We start from the raw sequence: 21,137 nt of genomic DNA, 5'->3' as shown, positions 1-21,137 counted from the left end.
TTTGCTGCTACTTCTTCTTGCTGTTGTTTTTTTCTTACCTCTTCTTCTTGTTGCTGTTGCTGTAGGAGAAAAGCCTGTTCCGCTTCCTTTTGTCGTTGTATAAATTTCTCCAATTCTTCTTTCTGTCTCTGTCTAAAATTCTCCACTTGCGGTAATGAAGAAGGTAACGAAGGTTCCGGAACAAATTCTTGCGAGGAGAGAAAATCCACAAAATCCCAATTCACCTCTTCTGAAAATAAGTCCGAGTTCCCTTGGGCAGTCTCCCCTGCTGGTGCACCCCAATGGATCGTTTTCTGAGTTTCCGTCATGTTGAATCACTGTCGCATAGATTGACTGCACACAAGCGCTAGCGAATCTAAATAGACTACGTGACGTCACAGACTGGTCTCTTCGGATTGGATGCGAGCTGACTGAATTCTGTAACGCGTGTTCGGATTGGTAAATGAACTCAATCCGTTTCAATCCTTCCTCCGCCTATAAATAAGCGCCGTTCAATGCATTGATTCACCTGTTCTCGTCGCTTCAAGATGTGGACTACAGTTGAGTCATCCACCCTTGTGTCTTCCATGATGTTTCGGACAGACTTGCTCATGTATGTCCGATCGAAGTGGACCGTTGTCCACAGGACCAACACCAGCCTGTGGATACGTAGGATCTACGTCGAAAGACAAGGATGCCTGAAAAGAGTGCTGATGTACGGACCAACAGTAAGACGCAGCCTAAGGACAAGAAGAAGACCAATGCGGTGCCATTTATGTTAATGAATACATTAACATAAAAATCAAAGGCCCTTTTCAGGGCCAGCCATATTTCTCGAAAAGAGATAGTCTTTGAATTGCCTACCCCTTTTTTAAAAAAATTTTTAAAAAAAAATCCCATGTTAAATTCCCCTTGTCCGTAGAGTGACCCACGATTTATTGCCATGTTAAATTCCCCTTGTCCGTAGAGTGACCCACGATTTTCTCCATGTTAATTCCCCTTGTCCGTAGAGTGACCCACGATTTTCTCCATGTTAATTCCCCTTGTCCGTAGAGTGACCCACGATTTTTCGCCATGTTAAATTTCCATTGTCCGTAGAGTGACCCAGGGGTCCCTGTAATGCTAATTCCCATTGTCCGTAGGGTGACCCCTTTCACTACTGATCTGCCTGCATATTATGTGATGGCAGATCCGAGTCTATGTTGTTTTTAGCTGGACTTGACTTTTAAGCGAGTATGAATTATATCAACAAGGGTTTTTTGTTATAGTTTTAAATTAATAATAGTCGCATTTATATATATATATATATATATATATATATATATATATATATATATATATATATACACACACACACACATATACTTGCTGATAAGTTGAGTCCAAAACTATAAGCTGCTCATGCCCATATCTGCCGTCGCATAATGGGCCAGCAGATCCGGGTCTGTGTGATTTATTTGGAGTAATCAGTAGAACAACTAACACAGATACTGTATACTGGTGCATTATGGGACGAAATATCCGAGTCTTTGTTGTTTGCAGTTATACGGACTTACAATCATGCATATTGGGTACTTCAGGTTTGACAGAATAAATGAAGCTATCCGGAAACTAATATATAAAAAAGTTTGGATTACACATCCTAAGTATCTCGTTTAAAAGCGTATATTTTTTATGATGTTCATCACAAGTCAGATATGCAAACGTCAGTCAGATTGGAAAAGGTTGAAGAGAGATTTAATAACACCGGCAACATCATCATCATTGATAGATCTTGTATTTTTATCCCCAAAAATTGCGAGACGAAATCATTTTCTAGTGTTTCTATCATTTGACATCAGGATATGAAACTAGAGGAACAGTTATCATCTCTTTGTCGTTATTCAGTGTATAATTATTAATTTCATCAAATTCACACACACACACACACACACACACACAGTGGTTTTGTTTAGTTTCTTAAACCATGCATTATTTTACAGATTCTGAGTGAATGATAGTTTTGGGATGGGTATCCAAGGGAGCCTTATCTGTGTGGTGGGGGTACGATTGGGTTGTATTGTCTTTAGAATTCCGTTGTGTTCTGACATTTTTACGACGTCACAGTAGCTCACCTGGTAACGTTTTGAAGCCGTCATTCAGGAATTGTGGATTCGATATTTCCTTTAATTTCTTGCCTCGTTATGTATTTAGATTAAGGCATGTTGGGTCCCATTTTCTCTACATATGACCTATATGCGACTAAACCATCAACAACATATCAAGTGTACCGTGAGAGTATAAAATCATTATCTTAGTAAAACTCGTCATAGCACGTATTACAACCATATTATAAAGAGGGGAGCTCTCCACTTTGGAGGTGGGTTTTCTTTCTCAAAATGGTTGCCTTGAATAAGTATGTGTCAGATCGGCTTTTATACGGTTAAATGTTAACAAGACACCAGACATGTAGTAAGATGCAATTAAATCATGGTGTTGTAGGCGGATATTTGCAGCTGATACACTCCCATGAGGCATCCTCATATCGGTAAATGTGCCACAGTTATATTTGTTGACACCTTCTATCCCTTTCATTGCACGTCTTGCTATTTAGGACTTAGAAGTGACGCCGGTTTTTCTAAATTTGTTTTAGATAAATAATAATATAAATACTATATGAATTTTGCAGGGTTGCTTTTTGTTTTGCTCATCATATTGTTTTAGTTTATTTATCCCATAAGCTTTGGGAATATTACCTACTCCCTTCTCTTGGCCGGGGTTGGCCTTGGGCCTGGTTTCCATTTTCCCTTCGCTTGGAGCTTTGGTCTGAACGCGTAGTGACTTGCCAGAGTCATTTTGTCCTGTGAATGTAGTTTATGTGTATGTTTTGTTGTTTTTGTTTGTGTTATTGTGAGGACTGGTGCTATCTTGGTCGAATTCATGTATTGATCTGGATGCCCTATCTATTCCTATAATAAGATTTTAGAATATATAAGGATTTAAGCCAAAAAGGGAAAAGAATATGTCTACTTGTTGAGGTATGTATTGTATGTGCTTGTATGCATTTCTGTTTATATTTTATTGTGTCGTTCCGATATTGTTTTGAATTGTATTTTGGAAGAGGCATGCTGTTTTTTTGTGTTTTTTTTCTTTCTTGTTTCACGTAGCTACGTACAAGCTAGATGAAATAAAGATATTCGGTTATTACCTCATGTACAAGTAACGCTGGTTCCGATCAGTTTAGTACGTTTAGTAGCTGTTCACATTTATGAACATTTCCAAAAGACATTATGTTTTTAATCCCACGCGCCTTCTCATACCATGGCTGTTGCTTTAAATGTAGTTCGATTTATGGACTAGTTGGTGATTGTTAACCCCTCTTGTATTCTATATGACAGAAATAAAATAAAAATCCATGCCAAAGGGGTACCACATTTACTCATTGTAAAATCCAGTGTTTTTAATGCACAAATTTAATTTTGAGAAAGAGTGTCGACTTTTTGTTTTAGCTCATGTATTTAATAGCAGTGGCGCTTTAAATACTTTGGCAGATAGAGCCATGATCAAAGAACGATCCAAATTATTTAAATAATGTACGTCAAAGGTGACATTCAAGGATATGTTTGTACATTCGACCAAATATATTATCGCTGCCAAAAACTGAAGTTTAGAAAACCATCACATTGTTGAGCCTAGATAAAATACCGCACACTGTCATTAAAGAGCGTTGATTCAGGCAATATGCGGTTCAGATTGGGGTGAAGAAGAAAAGAAAAATCGCGCAAAAAGTATGAGATTTGAAATTCTGATCACTGTGTATAACACATTATATCCCCTTCCCCAACACACACACACACACACACACACACACACACACACACACACACACACGTGTTTGAGTATCAAGCTTGTAATGAAAGAGTTGCAGGTTTGATACCCATCCAGACCAACCCAGTCACTTGACTCGGTGTCCTTATGACAGGAATTTAGGTTCTGTTTGTTTGGTACCATGTGTTCATTTTAAGACGCAATGCCGTTTTGATGCAGTATTTGTTCACAAATCATAATCAATAACAGATGAACGTATAAGGGTTTCCTTTTTTAAATTTCTCACTGAAAAATAGGGAGAAATTGGGATCTAACGATTACGTGGTTGCACCAATTTGATTAAAATCGGGTCTTCACTGACCTACGTAGCACAGTGGAGATCTCATTTTAATCAAGAGTGTTGTTGTTGTAGGGTTTAACGTCATTTTTCAACACACGATAGGCTATACATGGCGGCCAGTATTAATGGTGGAAGAAGAACCCGAGAAGCTCCTGGCATGCTTTCTCACATACCCGCATTAGCCGAATCCGAGACTCGAACCCACGCAGACAGAGGTGAGATGGCAGTGATCCATAATGGATCAAGAGTGACTGTATCACAGCGGAGATCTGATTTTAATCGAGTGACTGTATTTCAGTGGGAAGAACCAGAAGAGCCGGCAGAATAGGTCATACTGCCCATACAGATATTTTGTCAAGAATATTCAAGCAATCAAATTATCCAGATCCTTCTAAATGTTGCGGAAAGGAACAAGGCATCATTTATGCATTTATGGGGAGAAAAGGATAACAAACGAGAGAGAGAGAGAGAGAGAGAGAGAGAGGGAGAGAGAGAGAGATGGGGCAGAAAGAAGAAGCAAAATATTGAGGAACAGATATTCCCCTTTCATAGGTACCTAATTTTAAGCCTCAGATACATACCTTCACTAATAGTTTGCTTTGTAGATTCACACTGGAGAAATAAGAGTAGAACATGCGAAATATTTTGTTGAAAGATAAGTTATTACATTTAAGTCAGCGGGGATTCGTGTACTATCTCAGAGAACTTAAGTTTACATTCGTTGCCCTGTTGTTGATAATCTAGACTAAAAATAGTGATTAGATATATATTTGTTTCAGAGTGCTCTATATAATATGAAATAAAACATGCCGGGGTCTCGCTACAGTGTTTGAATGCTCGATATATTCGTAATTCTTTCAAATAAGTATTACCATTTCCCCAACCCCCCATTGTGACGATGACCTTATTGACAGTACGTGTTACATTAGTCATTTCTGTGTCTTAAATTTTCACATGATAACTATTATTTTAATAACTTAAAACAAATTCCCTGCACTGATCTCTGCGTTTAGCGAGTTCTGGTGATAGTAGCTTCTTCGTGCATGCCGAGGTCTCGCTACTGTCTTTGAATGAACGATATATTCGTAATTCTTTCAAGTAATTATCACCATTTCTTTTTTTCCCTCATTGTATTGATGACCTATTGACATTAGGTGTTTCTATTTCTTAAATTTTCACATGATCACTGTTAATTTCATAACCTATAACAAATTCCCTGCACTAATCTTTGCGTTTAGCATGTTCTGGTGATAGTCGCTTCTTCGTGCATATCAGGGGCAAGAAATACATGTGCCAACTTTGTGTGAGAGTCATGCGTTTAAATGCACGTGGCAACATACATTAATAATGAAAATGAATTTGAGGAGTTACAAGTATGGAAGATCCGAAAATACGCTCAAACAGAAACTTATATAGTGACCTTTACTGATGTAGTGAATGACGTCAAGTCTGCAATGTAAAAATATAACGATATATTTATCTTAGCTTGTGCAATGAATGCCATTTTGACTTGGAAATTAGTTCAGCGAACATGTGACTACATGATCATGTCCAGATGAAGATAAGAAAATGCCAGTAATAGGGTGGAGCTACTGGTTAGCCTGGAACAGAAACTTTAAGCTTTCTTTCCACACAAGACATTATCTCCATGTGTCAAATCAGATACAAGGATGACTGAATCCATTTGCTTGCTTCATCCAGCTGTCTACCAGACGTGTGGGAAAAACTTAGATATGCATTGTTTAAACTTACCTTTTGTTAGGGCTTTAGTTATCGTCATTGACAGCCTGGTTACATTCATTATTGCCCAACCAACCAGGCACCAGGAATGCTCTTCAAGAGATGGAGAATATGCTTTGATACACACACGCACACACACACACACACACTATATATATATATATATATATATATATATATATATATATATATATATATATATATATATATATATATATATATACAATAAACGGACAACGAACAGTGCAAAACTAGTATCTAACTAGCTTTGCGCTTTCGACTCTTAGAGTCTTTTTCAAAGGCAAATACTATACACAGACAAGACAAACAAATGATTTTAAAAAAACGCGTTGAAAAACTTTACATTTCTGTTTTTACTGAAAGTAAACCTTTAAATGTATTATGTTTCAACTATTTCTCTGTTCCTCGCAAATTAATGGTCATATAAAAACGGGACTGTAACAATAGACTCCTATTTGATCTTCAACAAAAATGGGTGCCAGTTGTACATCCAATATGGCTCCTACGAGGATGGACATGCAGCATAGAGTTTTCACCAAAAGACTTCAAATGATGTCTGCCTGGTCCTAAATGAAAATGGCGACAATCTGACAGCCAGTATGTTCTCCACAACAGCTGATTTGAAAATGTTAACGCTGAAGAATATCAGAGTTGATTTCAACACTCGGCAGTTAAACGGAAGAAATGGTCATATCTTTATTTCCTGTAAGTTCTTGTCGCCCAGTAGAGCATTACTTACTGCTAGGGACTCTTGCTGTTTGTTGTACAGTTCTCCTTTCTTATAACGCCCTTCATTATTTTGTGATTCCAGATAAAGCACAATATCGCTATGGACCTTGTAACCTAAATTATAATATAAAAGAATAAAATAAAAGAAATTACAAATTTAGATTTTTGATCATCTATTAACTGACGACAGTGATGCACACAGCGTAGGCTCGCAATTTTTGGTCCCATGTCCCTCAAATCTTGACAATGTGTACCCTCCTGTGCGCGCATTTTGTCAGAATATATTGAACAGTATACCTGCAAGTTTTCATTACAGGATGTCCCTTCTGCGTCTTCTTTTGCGCTATCAATGTCCAAAGTTGCTGTTGTTGTTGTAGGGTTTAACGCCATTTTTCAGCACACGATAGGCTATACATGGCGGCCAGTATTAATGGTGGAAGAAGAACCCGGGAAAACCCCGGAAAGAACCACCGACCCACGAGAAGCTACTGGCAAGCTTTCTTACATACCCACATTAGCCGAATCCGAGACTCGAACCCACGGAGACAGAGATGAGATGGCAGTGATCTGTAACGGAGAGCGCTTTAGACCACTCGGCCACCCAGGGCCCCTCCAAAGTTGCAAAAGGCGACGCTCATGTCAGGTTGCACAGATATTTTAACGAGTTACTTGAGCACGTGATAAATCGTGTATTCCAATATAAGTGCCCAAGGAAATTTTATAGCACAGTTAAGGTGACAGAACTATTGAATGAACCAAGATTATCTCATTTTTATAGCACTATTAGTGGATATGTACTATTATTTTCATTTCTCTCTCAAACATGATCCACCAGATTTGTAGGGAAGGGGACACTGTACCCTGCCCCTGTGATTCAATATGCAACACTGGGTTGATAGACAACAACCCAAAACTTAGTAATATGTCTTTATTTCCTTTTCAAAACTATTATTTAACACAGTTTAAAGCAACATGAAGCGAAAACTGTATTTAATTTGCATAAACATCACTACTATGTGTTTCGTTTATTCTCCACCTGACTTGCATACACCGAATTCGTCCAGTTGTCAGTCGTTCTCGCTATGACGCAGTTCAGTACGTGAAGTAGTCAGCAGTTATGGACCCCAACTACCTCATTATAAGGCAGTGTTGTCCAACCCGCGGCCTGCGGGCTGATTTTAAATGTCCCGCCAGAGCTCGAGCAGCTATATAGTCGTTGCTTTTCAGTATTCTGCTGCGGTCCTCGGCTTCAAGAAAAACAGTTTTCAGTGGCCCATGATGTCAAAAAGGTTGGACAGCTCTGTTATAAGGAATGAGAGCTATGTATATATCAATTACATACCATATGTACTTCATTACAAGTACAATGCAACTGCAAACAACATAGAACTGTCTGTGTTGTTTGTTCTACTGACTGCTCCTAACAAATTCTATAGATCAGGATTTGACTTCTCTTTGTATGATGGCAGATATTGATCTGTGCATTTTGCAGATGATCTCGTATTATAAACGACTATATGTAATACATGCGATAGACAGAATATTATATTTTAGCAGGGACTTTTCTTAAATTACTATTAGATTATTGTTTAGCTGGTCAATCATCATTTTGGTTAAAGAATAAATTGAATTAAATTTTAAGGATGATATTATAAAAATTCAGATGTATGTATGATTTTAACAATCTTCAGTACTGTGATGTAGACCAATTATTCTTGAGACTTAGTCCACGTTTTCAACTCCACTAAACGCCAGGAAATATTTCCGTTTTACTCTCTCTCTCTCTCTCTCTCTCTCTCTCTCTCTGTTGCTGAATATAATGTAAGTGTATGGTCAATGAATTTTTACCTGTTACCTATCTTTGTTTATTATTTTGTCCTTTGATTCAGATTTCAGTTTCCCTGTACATTAAAATAAGAGAATATATCAGCTACACAACTTGATTTTTTATTTTCTGTTCTCCAGCTTTACTTGATATCCCCGCTCCAGTAGGAAACAAAGTTTAGAAGTAATGCTGAGAATAATGCAGAGGGCAAGAAGATAATTTGGTCACACATGAAATATGATCAGGGGTCAAAACGTTTCAATTGAATGCTTGTCCTGCAGGAGTCAAAACGTTTCAGTTGAATGTTTGTCCTGCAGGAGTTAAAACGTTTCAGTTGAATGCTTGTCCTGCAGGAGTCAAAACGTTTCAGTTGAATGCTTGTCCTGCAGGAGTCAAAACGTTTCAGTAGAATGCTTGTCCTGCCGGAGTCAAAACGTTTCAGTTGAATGCTTGTCCTGCCGGAGTCGAAACGTTTCAGTTGAATGCTTGTCCTGCAGGAGTCAAAACGTTTCAGTTGAATGCTTGTCCTGCAGGAGTCAAAACGTTTCAGTTGAATGCTTGTCCTACGGGAGTCAAAACGTTTCAGTTGAATGCTTGTCCTGCAGGAGTCAAAACGTTTCAGTTGAATGCTTGTCCTGCCGGAGTCAAAACGTTTCAGTTGAACGCTTGTCCTGCCGGAGTCAAAACGTTTCAGTTGAATGCTTGTCCTGCCGGAGTCAGAACGTTTCAGTTTACTATTTGTCCTGTATGCTATTTTACTTCAAACTTATACTTGCCCAGCGTCAATATGACTAATTCTACGGCTCACATTAAACCGAATCGGTTTAAAATTCCACTTGTAGAATTGGATAAGTGTAAGACAACTGGAATTCTCGAGAATGATGCTTATTTGTTTAGTGAGGTGGAGGGCACAGTCCAGGCCTGTTATTCTTGAAATGTTTTGATCGGGAAACTCGACTCCAAAGTTAAAGCCTAAACATTTGACAGACTATCTTAAATATCTTAAATTCTAACGAAGTTAGCACGAGAACTAAATTCTATAGAACTTGGTGCTTTCCAGCATGCTAATTAATTTTTGGAGTTTGACCATGAGCTGCAGTTTTGTACCTGGAGAGTATAGGGCCAAGCATTTCCATCACCAAACATTTCTTGACTCCAAAACTTACTCCAATATGTTTTGACCAATCGAAAGGTTTCTTTTATTAATCTTAAGCAATAATTGAGTAATAACTAAAGTCGAGAGTATCAGAGTTTAGATATTGTGACTCAGAATACGGAAGTCAAGTTGTAAAGCAGTGTTTAGGACTTTCGCAAGATAAAAGACTCTAACATATATGTTGATACTGATGGTATTATATATGTATTTTGCCATGGTTTTATATCTTGCCTCGGTGTCTATACCTGTATCTTGCCATGGTGTTATATCCGTCATGCTGTTATATATATATATATATATATATATATATATATATATATATATATATATATATATATATATATATATCTTGCCATGGTGTTATATCTGTCATGTTATATATGTATCTATCTTGTCATGGTGTTATATATGTCATGTTGTTTTATCTGTATCTATCTTGCCGTGGTTTAATATCTGTCATGTTGTTATATCTGTATCTATCTTGCCATGGTGTTATATCTGTCATGTTGTTATATCTGTATCGACCGCTCCGGTGGCCTAGTGGTTAGAGCGTCCGCCTCGGATGCGGGAGGTCGTGGGTTCGATCCCCGGTCGAGTCATACCAAAGACTTACAAACATGGTGCTAACAGCTGTCTCGCTTGGCGTTCAGCATTAAGAGGTTAGTGTTAGGACTGGTCGGCCTGGTGTCAGAATAATGTGACAGGGTGGGACATCATGCTACATGTCTGCGGCATGATGCCTCAGTGCTAGACATCACTATAAACTGCCACACTGCAGACATAGTTGCGATATGACTGAAAAATTGTTAAAGCTACGATAAAAATCCAAATCACACACACACATATCTGTATCCATTTTGGTGTTATATCTTTCATGTTGCTATATCTGTATATATCTTGCCATGGTGTTGCATATGTATTTTGCCATGGTGTTATATATGGCCTTTGGTTCATGAAAGAAAGGAAAGACGTTAACTGGAACCTGAAACAGTGCGAGATAGATCTTTATTTAGCATAGTGACCGATGTCCCGAAACTGAATAGCATAAAACGTATAGTTCAAATTTATTACAGCTAGCCTTTACGGTCCGTGTCAGAAGTGGTACTTGTTCACTGTATATTGGTTTTCAGACCAATAAATTTCATATGACATGTTGTTGTTGTTGTTGTTATAGGATTTAACGCCATCTTTCAGCACAAGATAGGCTATACATGGCGGCCAATACACTATAACTGGTGGATGAAGAACCCTGGAAAACCCTGGGAATAACCACCGATCCACGAGAATTTGAGATTTTGTACAAAAAGAACAAAACATATCCTTTTAATAAGAGTACAAGTCTTAAGGAATATGTGTCAGATTATTTTATCGGCCACCAAGTCTTCTAATAGGGCATACCTGAATTAAGCTTAAGACTCAAATGTGTAACATCCGTACACCATAATAACAACTGCCGGGAAGTATGTGTGTTTATTAACCTTATTGAATAAATAAATGAAAACGTTTTGAGCTTTTGCATCAACACTTTATGACACACCATAGAAGAGTCAGGTCCAATTAACATGAAACGTTTACAAATACTGTGAGAGGGTATTTGTTTTGTTTGGATGGGATTATTTGTTTAGTTTGTTAGGGGTTTCTTTGCCCTACCACGATAGTTTGTCAGGTTGGCATGTTTATTTAGGTCAACTGTTTTGCGTGACTATGACAATGCATAGTGATGTTAAACTAGACCATAGTAAATTAGTTTGAAACAAGTTAGTGACTTGGTGGGATACGAATCCTTGCATGGTGTTAGGTCGACGAGTCTTGTAAGCAATCACAGTTACGCCACGGAGGTGAGCTCTCTCTCTCTCTCTCTCTCTCTCTCTCGTAAATGTGAAATGATTTTACATTTTGGGATATTCTAACCGTTTCGAAATTTCTTAAGGTGCATTTCTTGTACATTTCTATAAAATTTTGAATTTATGGTTGGAACTTTTAAGGACTTACTCTTTAAACGTACGCATGTTATAAATTAGGTTTACTACCCCTTATTGGCTTTTAGCCCTTCGGCCAAATTGAAAATCAACATTGGAAGTCATAAGAGTAGTACGGTATTCAACACGAGACCTACACATGCTTGACTTAGCGCACAGCCCAATTTTTGATTAAAAACTTGCACACAAAATGCTCACATTCAAAAAGGTAGAGATGTTTGAAACGAACTCCATCCAGACATTTTAACAGCGTAGACACCGACGTCTCTAATCTATTTATCCCATTTGTCTGTGCGAATATAAGTATGCATATATTCTGGAATCACTTTAAGAAAGATGTATTGTCCGTTATTATACAGAACTGCTTACTACAACACTTTCACCTAAATGACGCAGAATGCTTCACAACTATAGGTGTTGATGTTCGAGTTACCGAATTGTGCGACAGAGTATTTTTCTGCGACAGTGTTTCGTGTTAGAGTGCGATTCATTCAGTACTCTTCAGTCCTATCAACGAAGCACAGGGAGAATCTAGCAGTTGGAATGAGATTATCGCGGTCATGAAATCGCATTGGTTTTGATAAGCAATTCCATAAAAATGTATTCCAGACGGATTTTTTCCCTAAGGATATTGTGGTTTTTTTTCTCTCTGCAAAACAGATTGCTGCCAAAATCTGTGTTATTGCTATGACAGGAATTTTCTTATTCTTTTTTATTTTGAATATCATGATTTAATTTATTTTATATTGATTTTGTAACTCTTGTTAGGTTTTTGCTTATAGCTCTCCATATGACGTGTTGGTAGATATTATGAAGTCAGAAACAAAATGCTTCTTAATGCATCCAATCAGAGCAGGGGTTACATAGTTATGTAAGGGACAAACTGAAACTGCCTGCTTAGTTGTCCAGATGCAATCTGCGCGACTTGCACAGCATTCGGGCGTCTGTAGTACAGTGATCAAGAACACTACAAGTGAATCACTTGAATTGTATGCTGTGATTAAGCGTTGGTAAATAAAAAGCAACAGTATTTATGATTACACTGAATGATAGAATAGACGGACTTAATATATATTTAGGTGTGAAGGAAAAAATGTAACCTTGATTAAGCCAATTCATTACTGTTGGTTCAGAAGGGTGGGGGGAGGGGGACAGTTGTTTAGATAATCAGTGGCCCTAAAAATAGCCAGATATTTGCTTGTCAGATTTCGTCAGATATAGTATTATTCAGCCAGCTGTCAGTTCAGGCTAGCTATGGACATTCAAGGTAATTCTAGGTCAGCGGTCACATCCGGCAAGCATTGGACAGCTAAAATTATGGATTGGAATTTGGTTAACTAACAACAGACATATGTCATGGTAGACATTTAATTTTATGTATTTGCAGTTTCAAAACGTTTTCTTGTATACCAATATGAGGTTTGTCCTTAAAATGTTTGTTAGTACATACCTTGTGCTTGTGGCACCAATCGTGTTCTTGAGAAAAGAAAGATTATAAATGATTCAGTAGGGTTTTTTAGGGTTGAACTGGAGAATGAATTTTCTCATTTCCCTTTTACGCCATATGCCTTGTACAGATGGTAATAATTCCAATTAACTTGGTGTTTAACACAAGTGGCCATTCGGTTCAAATAAATTTTCACAAATTGCGCAAGTGGTTGTTGGTTAATGGAGCTTGAGATTGAATTATTGTACACAAGTTTTCGATTGCTTGTTATCTCTGGACACACGTAAGTATTAATGATACCTGGTGCCTTCCGTCCTTTACAAGCAAAACCAACAAACCAAAATGTAAATTCCTTCCCCGTCACATATATGCTAATAGGTCTCTATAGTGCACGGGCATAAACCATAATCGGGATGCTAAGTCTGTAGAGAACTCATGTGTCTGCTTATTGCCACATTTGCATCCTTGTTACTCAGTTTGAAAGTAAGGAGCTGCGATGCCTCTAGTTTGTTGGACTTATTAATAGAATTACCTAGGCACTAGATAGCCTGTCATTTGTTGATGTGCTTTTTAACGCGTAAATAAAAGTCAGAAGAGAAAACCAAGTATCTGAAATTGTTAAATGCATGTACTTTTGATGTTACATTGTCCAAAAGGCGAAGTCAGAAATCAACATTCTGTGGCAATTTCATGTCCCTAATGATGTAAAGAAAACAAGGAGGGGTGGGGTGGGATATAAACGTCACTTGAGCTTACAGATGTTTCTGGAGCAGCTTCGGTGATATATTGTCTTCTATTTGTGAGGTTGTCCAGTGTTTGTCTGCAGTAAAGCATCTAGTATGTCAGTTTACTTGGACTCAGAGAAGTCACAAATGAAAATCAGCTATGCTGTCCAACAGGATTTTCGCCTATATACCAGGCATGGATTTTATCCACGTACATCAATAAATGATGTATCCGGGGTCTGTTCGTTTGTCTGTATGATCGAAAATTCCAGAGAAGTGGCATCTAATTAATATGGAATAAATTGTATTAGGCGCGCTTCGTTTATTTGATTGAAAAGTCTGGAGAAATGACGAGTTATTTTATAAAGAATAAAAATGTGTATTCAGTGTGGCACTTCGTATAATTGATTTGAAAAGTCGAAAGATTTGCCATTATAGTTAAATAAACAGAATTACTCATTGCACTGTTTGATCGATTGAAAGGTCGACAGATGTATCATATGCATATATATATATATACAGAATTACTCATTGCACTGTGTTTGCCCGATTGAAAAGTCCAGAGATGTCACGTACAATATATACATAATAAATTGTGTATTCAAGGTGACACATGATTTATACAAGCGTACAGTCCAGAGATGTCTCATAATTTATGCAGAATAAATTGTGTTTTTGGAATAACAGACTGGAATGATTGCATATGTTTCAATTTTAATAGTAATAATTCATAAAAATGTGTTTTCAGATTAATCTTTGTTTTTAATTGCGTAATAAGCATATACCTTTAATGCTTTTATTTTGCTTTTACATTAGAAAAAATGTTCTCAGTGTAAATGAGTATTTGCGTAGTGTCTGATCTTATATTCTCTGTACATTATCATAGAGAAAATCTCCATTGGGTCCGGTTTTACATTCTCAGAACATACATTATAATCAAGATTCACTGTTGAGATTGACAAATGTTTAAACTAAAAATGGGATATGAAAATACACACACAGTTACGTGTCAGCTAAATTAGCGGACGTCTAGTTGACATGCAAACGCCTTTGCATGAAGACTGACAAAGCTGAGGAATGCAACACCTGTCACAACCGTATAAATTTGTAAAAGCTGAGGAACGCAACACCTGTCACGACGTGGGAATGAATAAAACCATGCAAGTGATACGTATGTGGTTCCCTGTTTCCAGTAAGGTACTTTGAATATATTGCTATTGTGTGTTTGAATGAAATTCAGAAAGACACTGATGGAAATGCAGGTTCATACTATGGATTCAATATTATGTAACTTTCCTACTTAAACTACTATAGGCACACATTGTTTGTTGGAATTTAAGTTGTTTTCATGTTTTCCAAAGTCCGAAGGGTTCAGATTTACATCGGGACTGAGCACATCATTGAGGTGATGTGGAAACGTCGGGGGATTGTTGTTTGAATCGTCTAACTGTAATGATTGTAAAGACTGTAAAGAAAATGCAATAAAATTAATATTGGTATAAAGCCTCGGATTCTAATGACATTTATTTTTTTATTTTTTTACATTGGTACTTATGGTCCATATGTACATGTATTAAGGGCAGGAACAGCCAGCGTGAATGTTATAAGAGGAGATAATAATTTTATGACCAGTCTGACCTCGGTTTACTCTCTAGTTAATGGATGGAAACACCCTGTGCTATCACCAGATGAAAGGAACTAGGTATGTAAAGTGGTGTATCAAGTGTATGCAGTGTTTGTGTTTGTTTTATCAATAAGTGTGTGCGTGTGTGTGTGTGTGTGTGTGTGTGCGCCCGCGCGCGCGTGTGTGTGTGTGTGTGATTTACATTTTTAACGTAGCTTTATAAAAAAATTCAGTCATATCGCTACGATGTCTGCAGTGTGACAGTTTAGAGCGATGTTTAGCACTGGGGTGGAGCCCCGAGTGGCCGAGTGGTCTAAAGCGCTCACCGTTCCGGATCACTGCCATCTCACCTCTGTCTGCGTGGGTTCGAGTCCAAGGCTCGGCTAGCGTGGGTATGTGGGAAAGCCTGCCAGTAGCTTCTCGTGGGTCGGTGGTTCTTCCCGGGGTTTTCCAGGGTTCTTCCTCCACCAGTTATACTGGCCGCCATGTATAGCCTATCTTGTGCTGAAAAATGGCGTTAAACCCTAGAACAACAACAACAAAGCACTGGGGCATCATGCCGCAGACATGTAGCATGATGTCCCACTCGGGCACATTATCCTGACACCAGGCAGACCAGTCCTAACACTTACCTCTTAATGCTGAGCGCCAAGCGAGGTAGCTGTTAGTACCATTTTTAAAGGTCTTTGGTATGACTCGGCCGGTGTTCGAACCCGCGACCTCCTGCATCCGAGGCGCACGCTCTACCACTAGGCCACTATTAATAAGTGAAGCACTTGTAAAAAAAATATGGAAACTTTTAGGCTGTTACTCGTACATATTTTTTCTACCGTTTTCTTTGTTTTCACACATCAAAAAACGTCGACCCACCATTTCAATGACAGTTTTAAAAACATTATGTTGTATTTATTGAGGTGTAAGACGCACTGCCTTCCCAGTGACTTTATAACCAGTAAGTACACATTATACAAGCTCCAGTATAACCAGGCAAAAAGAAAAACAGTCTGCTGTAACTTTGCAATAAGTACAAAAGCAGGAAATTGTTATAGACAGTGTCAAAAATAAATTTTCATATTTGTATTTGTAATGAGTGACAATTTTAATGTCCCTCCCCTACCTGTTGAAGTTGCAATTAACGCATGTACATCTATCACATATCTAAAGCAAAATAAATTCTGTAAAATACATTTTAAAGTAATTTATTTTCCCCCAAAAGATACGCTTAAGGTTTTGGGGAGACGTAGGTCATGTTAAATTCTTCATCATTTTCTGTCAGTCTTATAACATTATCACCCATGTTTGACTGAACTGTTCTTTTGTTGCTTCCTATCGGTAGGGGTATCCGTGTTATTCGACTCGGTAGGGGTATCTGTGTTATTAGACTCGGTATGTGGTATCTGTGTTATTCGACTCGGCAGGGGTATCTGTATTATTCGACTCGGTAGGGGTATCTGTGTTATTGGACTCGGTATGGGGTATCTGTGTTATTCGACTCGGTATAGGGTATCTGTGTTATTGGACTCGGTATGGGGTATCTGTGTTATTCGACTCGGTAGGGGTATCTGTATTATTCGACTCGGTATGGGTATCTGTGTTATTCGACTCTGTTGGGGTATCTGTGTTATTCGACTCGGTAGGGGTATCCGGGTTATTCGACGCGGTATAGGTATCTGTGTTACTCGACTTGGTATGGGTATCTATGTTACTCGACTCGGTATGGGTATCCGGGTTATTCGACTCGGTATGGGTATCTGTGTTATTCGACTCGGTAGGGGTATCCATGTTACTCGACTCGGTAGGGGTATCCGGGTTATTCGACTCGGTATGGGTATCTTTGTTATTCGACTCGTTTATACTTTCTTTCATTTAAATGAGCATACGCTGTATCTAAGGTATGGATTACCGAAAAGAAAAAAAGAAGAAAAAACTCAACCCCATCCGAAATTAAATTTACATCCTTCTTTTCAATTTTGCTCTACATTAAAGTGTTCTATTTACAGCATGAGTTAATTCCCCTGTTAAAGGTATACACTGTCATCTTGGCGAAGTTTTGTGGTAGCTTACTAACGGGGGGGGGGGGGTGCGGTTGCTCCGGGCGCCAAAACCCCTTTGGACCTTCAACGTCACCCCGTGCGCTATTTTCCCAAGGTACGTCAATGAAGTCTTGTTTCAAAATAAAAAGAACTAGAAACAGAAATACTACTGTTATTACATATGATGTTGTTTTCTTTTCCTTAATCACAGCATGTACTTCAGTAGCAATAAAAATGTGTTTGGCGGTATTAATTTCCTTACTTAATGTATAAAATGTGTTTGACGATATCAGTTTCCTTGCATTGTTGGATAATATTTATGTGCACGTAAATTCAGGGGAGACAAATGTAAAAGGGTTATGACTATGAGCAAGTTATTTATTGTGACGGTAATAATGCAGCAAATCAGTCAGCATCTCTTTTAATAGAAAGCTTTTGGTATCTGGTTGTATATAACATTATCAATGTGTGTGTGTGTCAGTGAATTATGGACCCTAAGCCAAGAATAGACTCCATTCACTGATACAGTCATAGGTCAAAGATAATAGTGAGTATTAATATTGATAACACCTGCTGTTGAACTCGCACTGTTGATTCTGCCGTACCTAAGGGAATGCAGTGAATAAAATGTACGAGTTATTGGAGGACAGGACAAACGTGAATTTTTCCAACGACACTTTCGTCTGGACTTTACGTATATATGTAATCCAATTACAAGTAGGTGCAAGTTAAGTCTGACGTAAGTATACACTGTTTCAGATTTTAACTCTTTAGAAAAACCGCCGGTAAAATTAGGAATGGGCAAAGGTTTGGATTCTTTCTTCTTTTCGGCTTACAATATAAACCCTTTACTTAGGAATTTGATAATAAGTAGCCATACTGTTCAGAAACATTGCCAAAGAAAACAACAAACTCAAACAGCTTTTGTTTAAGATTTATCAAGTCCTGTTTCTATTGAGTTTAACGTTATCTTAAACTTGACTGGGTTCATCATTTTTAGGACAATTATCAACAACTGAGATTACAGTATTTGGAAATTGCAAAATATGGAGTTCTTTGCGACTGAACTGTTTAATTTGAAATTGTAACTCCATTTTAAAAGAGATTCAAGTAATTTAGTCTTGAAAAATCCAAGCTGTCATCTTACAGCTTTCCCAATTAGGGATATATTTGTTGGAGCCTAATCAGAAACATGTATTATTAAAAATTATATTATTATTAAAAATGTTATTATTAAATATTATTCAAAATGTTATTATTAATATATTATTAAAATGTTATTTTTAAAATATTATTTAAAAATGAGTTATTAATCTGAATGCGAGTATTAACTTTGTTCTGTCAAGTCTAAAAGAATTGTTTGTTCTGTCAAGTCTAAAATAATTGTTTGTTCTGTCAGGTCTAAAAGAATTGGACCAGACGTGTAACCGTGTGATTTATATCAAATCTTGTCCTGTGATTTAAATGAAACCGTATCCTATGATTTAAATCAAACCGTGTCCTGTGATTTATACAGAATCGTATTCTATCATTTATATTAAACCGTGTCCTTTGATCTATATCAACATTTGATTGGCGTCTAATAGAGCGGAAGTATTTTTTAAAAAAATTGACAATTAGTTTCCGCCGTTTCAAACTGCATTTCCTTGTGATGTTTTCTTTTTAATAAAAGACACACAATAAGGACAACAAACATTTAAAGGGAAGGATTGTGGACTTAGGGTACGTATAATAGACCAGACGTTTCTATAGGCAATTAATGGAGGTAACATGTTTGTCGTGGGACAGGAAATTAATGGAGGTAACATCTTTGCCGTGGGATGCATCCTGTGATTATGCTCCAAATGAAAACGTCTTAGACTTGTTTTAAAAAACGTGTTTATACAGTCCAAATAACTTCGTATTTTAAGGTCTGTGTCATTGTTTTGTGTGCCTTTTGGACGTTTTTACAGAAAACCTGGTCTTTGTATTTTAAGGACCGTATCATTCGTTTTGTTCTATGTGCCTTTTAGAAGTTTTAACAGAAAAAAATATATTTCGTATTTTGATGCCTGTATCATTGTTTGTTCTGTGTGCCTTTGTGGACGTTTTTACATTTTAAAAAAAGGTCTCGTATTTTAAGGACTGTATCATTGTTTGTTCTGTGTGCCTTTGTGGACGTTTTTACATTTAAAAAAATGTCTCGTATTTTAAGGACTGTATCATTGTTTGTTCTATGTGCCTTTGTGGACGTTTATACATTTAAAAAAATGTCTCGTATTTTAAGGACTGTATCATTGTTTGTTCTATGTGCCTTTGTGGACGTTTATACATTTAAAAAAATGTCTCGTATTTTAAGGACTGTATCATTGTTTGTTCTGTGTTCCTTTGTGGACGTTTTTACATTTAAAAAAAGGTCTCGTATTTTAAGGACTGTATCATTGTTTGTTCTGTGTGCCTTTGTGGACGTTTTTACATTTAAAAAAGGTCTCGTATTTTAAGGACTGTATCATTGTTTGTTCTGTGTGCCTTTGTGGACGTTTTTACATTTAAAAAAAGGTCTCGTATTTTAAGGACTGTATCATTGTTCGTTCTGTGTTCCTTTGTGGACGTTTTTACATTTAAAAAAGGTCTCGTATTTTAAGGACTGTATCATTGTTCGTTCTGTGTTCCTTTGTGGACGTTTTTACATTTAAAAAAGGTCTCGTATTTTAAGGACTGTATCATTGTTTGTTCTGTGTGCCTTTGTGGACGTTTTTACATTTAAAAAAGGTCTCGTATTTTAAGGACTGTATCATTGTTTGTTCTGTGTGCCTTTGTGGACGTTTTTACATTTTAAAAAAGGTCTCGTATTTTAAGGACTGTATCATTGTTTGTTCTGTGTGCCTTTGTGGACGTTTTTACATTTAAAAAAAGGTCTCGTATTTTAAGGACTGTATCATTGTTCATTCTGTGTTCCTTTGTGGACGTTTTTACATTTAAAAAAGGTCTCGTATTTTAAGGACTGTATCATTGTTCATTCTGTGTTCCTTTGTGGACGTTTTTACATTTAAAAAAGGTCTCGTATTTTAAGGACTGTATCATTGTTTGTTCTGTGTGCCTTTGTGGACGTTTTTACATTTAAAAAAAAGGTCTCGTATTTTAAGGACTGTATCGTTGTTTGTTCTGTGTGCCTTTGTTGACGTTTTTACATTTAAAAAAAGGTCTCGTGTTTTAAGGACTGTATCCTTGTATGTTCTGTTGCGTTTTGGAAGTTTTTACAGGAGAAACATGATTTCGTATTTTAAGGACTCTATCATTCTTTTTGTACAGTGTCCGTTTTTGGATGTTTTTAGTGTCATCTTTACGTTTTATATTTTGTCTTTCGGTGGATATCTATTTTGGTAGGAATGGAGTGTCTCTCCGCGGATTTTGGCAAGGTGTCTGGCATCTTCTTTGGTTTTAGCTAAGTAGTCTTTACTCAGCATTTCATAGCTAGGTTAGTTGTTATTTTACGTTAAACTCCATGAACACACACACACACACACACACGCACGCACACACAAACACACACGCACGCACACACCTCCAGAATAGGTCATAATGCCGACCATTTCCAATAAATGATTTTTTTATGAGAGACTATAAAATGAACAAGTAGGACATTGGGAATTTCTGGTAAAAAAAACAAAACCTTTACCTTCATTCTTGCTAAATGACAGTTTAAAGTGAAACTCGTACATTGACCTTATTCTTAGTCGTCGTGACAGCAAA

General features: G+C 37.3%; 1 protein-coding gene across 2 annotated transcripts in view; it reads left to right on the top strand.

The window, feature by feature from the left end:
• The window catches only part of LOC149781109 (uncharacterized), a 123,942-nt gene that overhangs the window by 79,690 nt on the left and 23,115 nt on the right, over nt 1–21,137 (top strand). Inside the window, exon 1 of one of the 2 annotated variants that reach the window (XM_089935200.1) lies at nt 18,008–18,144. The exons of the other annotated variant lie outside the window; for it this stretch is intronic. The gene's annotated coding sequence lies outside the window, so the exon portion shown is untranslated. Of the gene's footprint in view, nt 1–18,007; nt 18,145–21,137 lie in introns of those variants that run through there. 2 annotated transcript variants of the gene reach the window in all.

This window comes from Sinohyriopsis cumingii, chromosome 15 (assembly GCF_028554795.1).
Source record: "Sinohyriopsis cumingii isolate HCF-2022 chromosome 15, ASM2855479v2, whole genome shotgun sequence".
Taxonomy (NCBI): domain Eukaryota; kingdom Metazoa; phylum Mollusca; class Bivalvia; order Unionida; family Unionidae; genus Sinohyriopsis; species Sinohyriopsis cumingii.
Note: the sequence above shows the minus strand (reverse complement) of the source record. Positions and strands in the feature narration are given on the sequence as shown.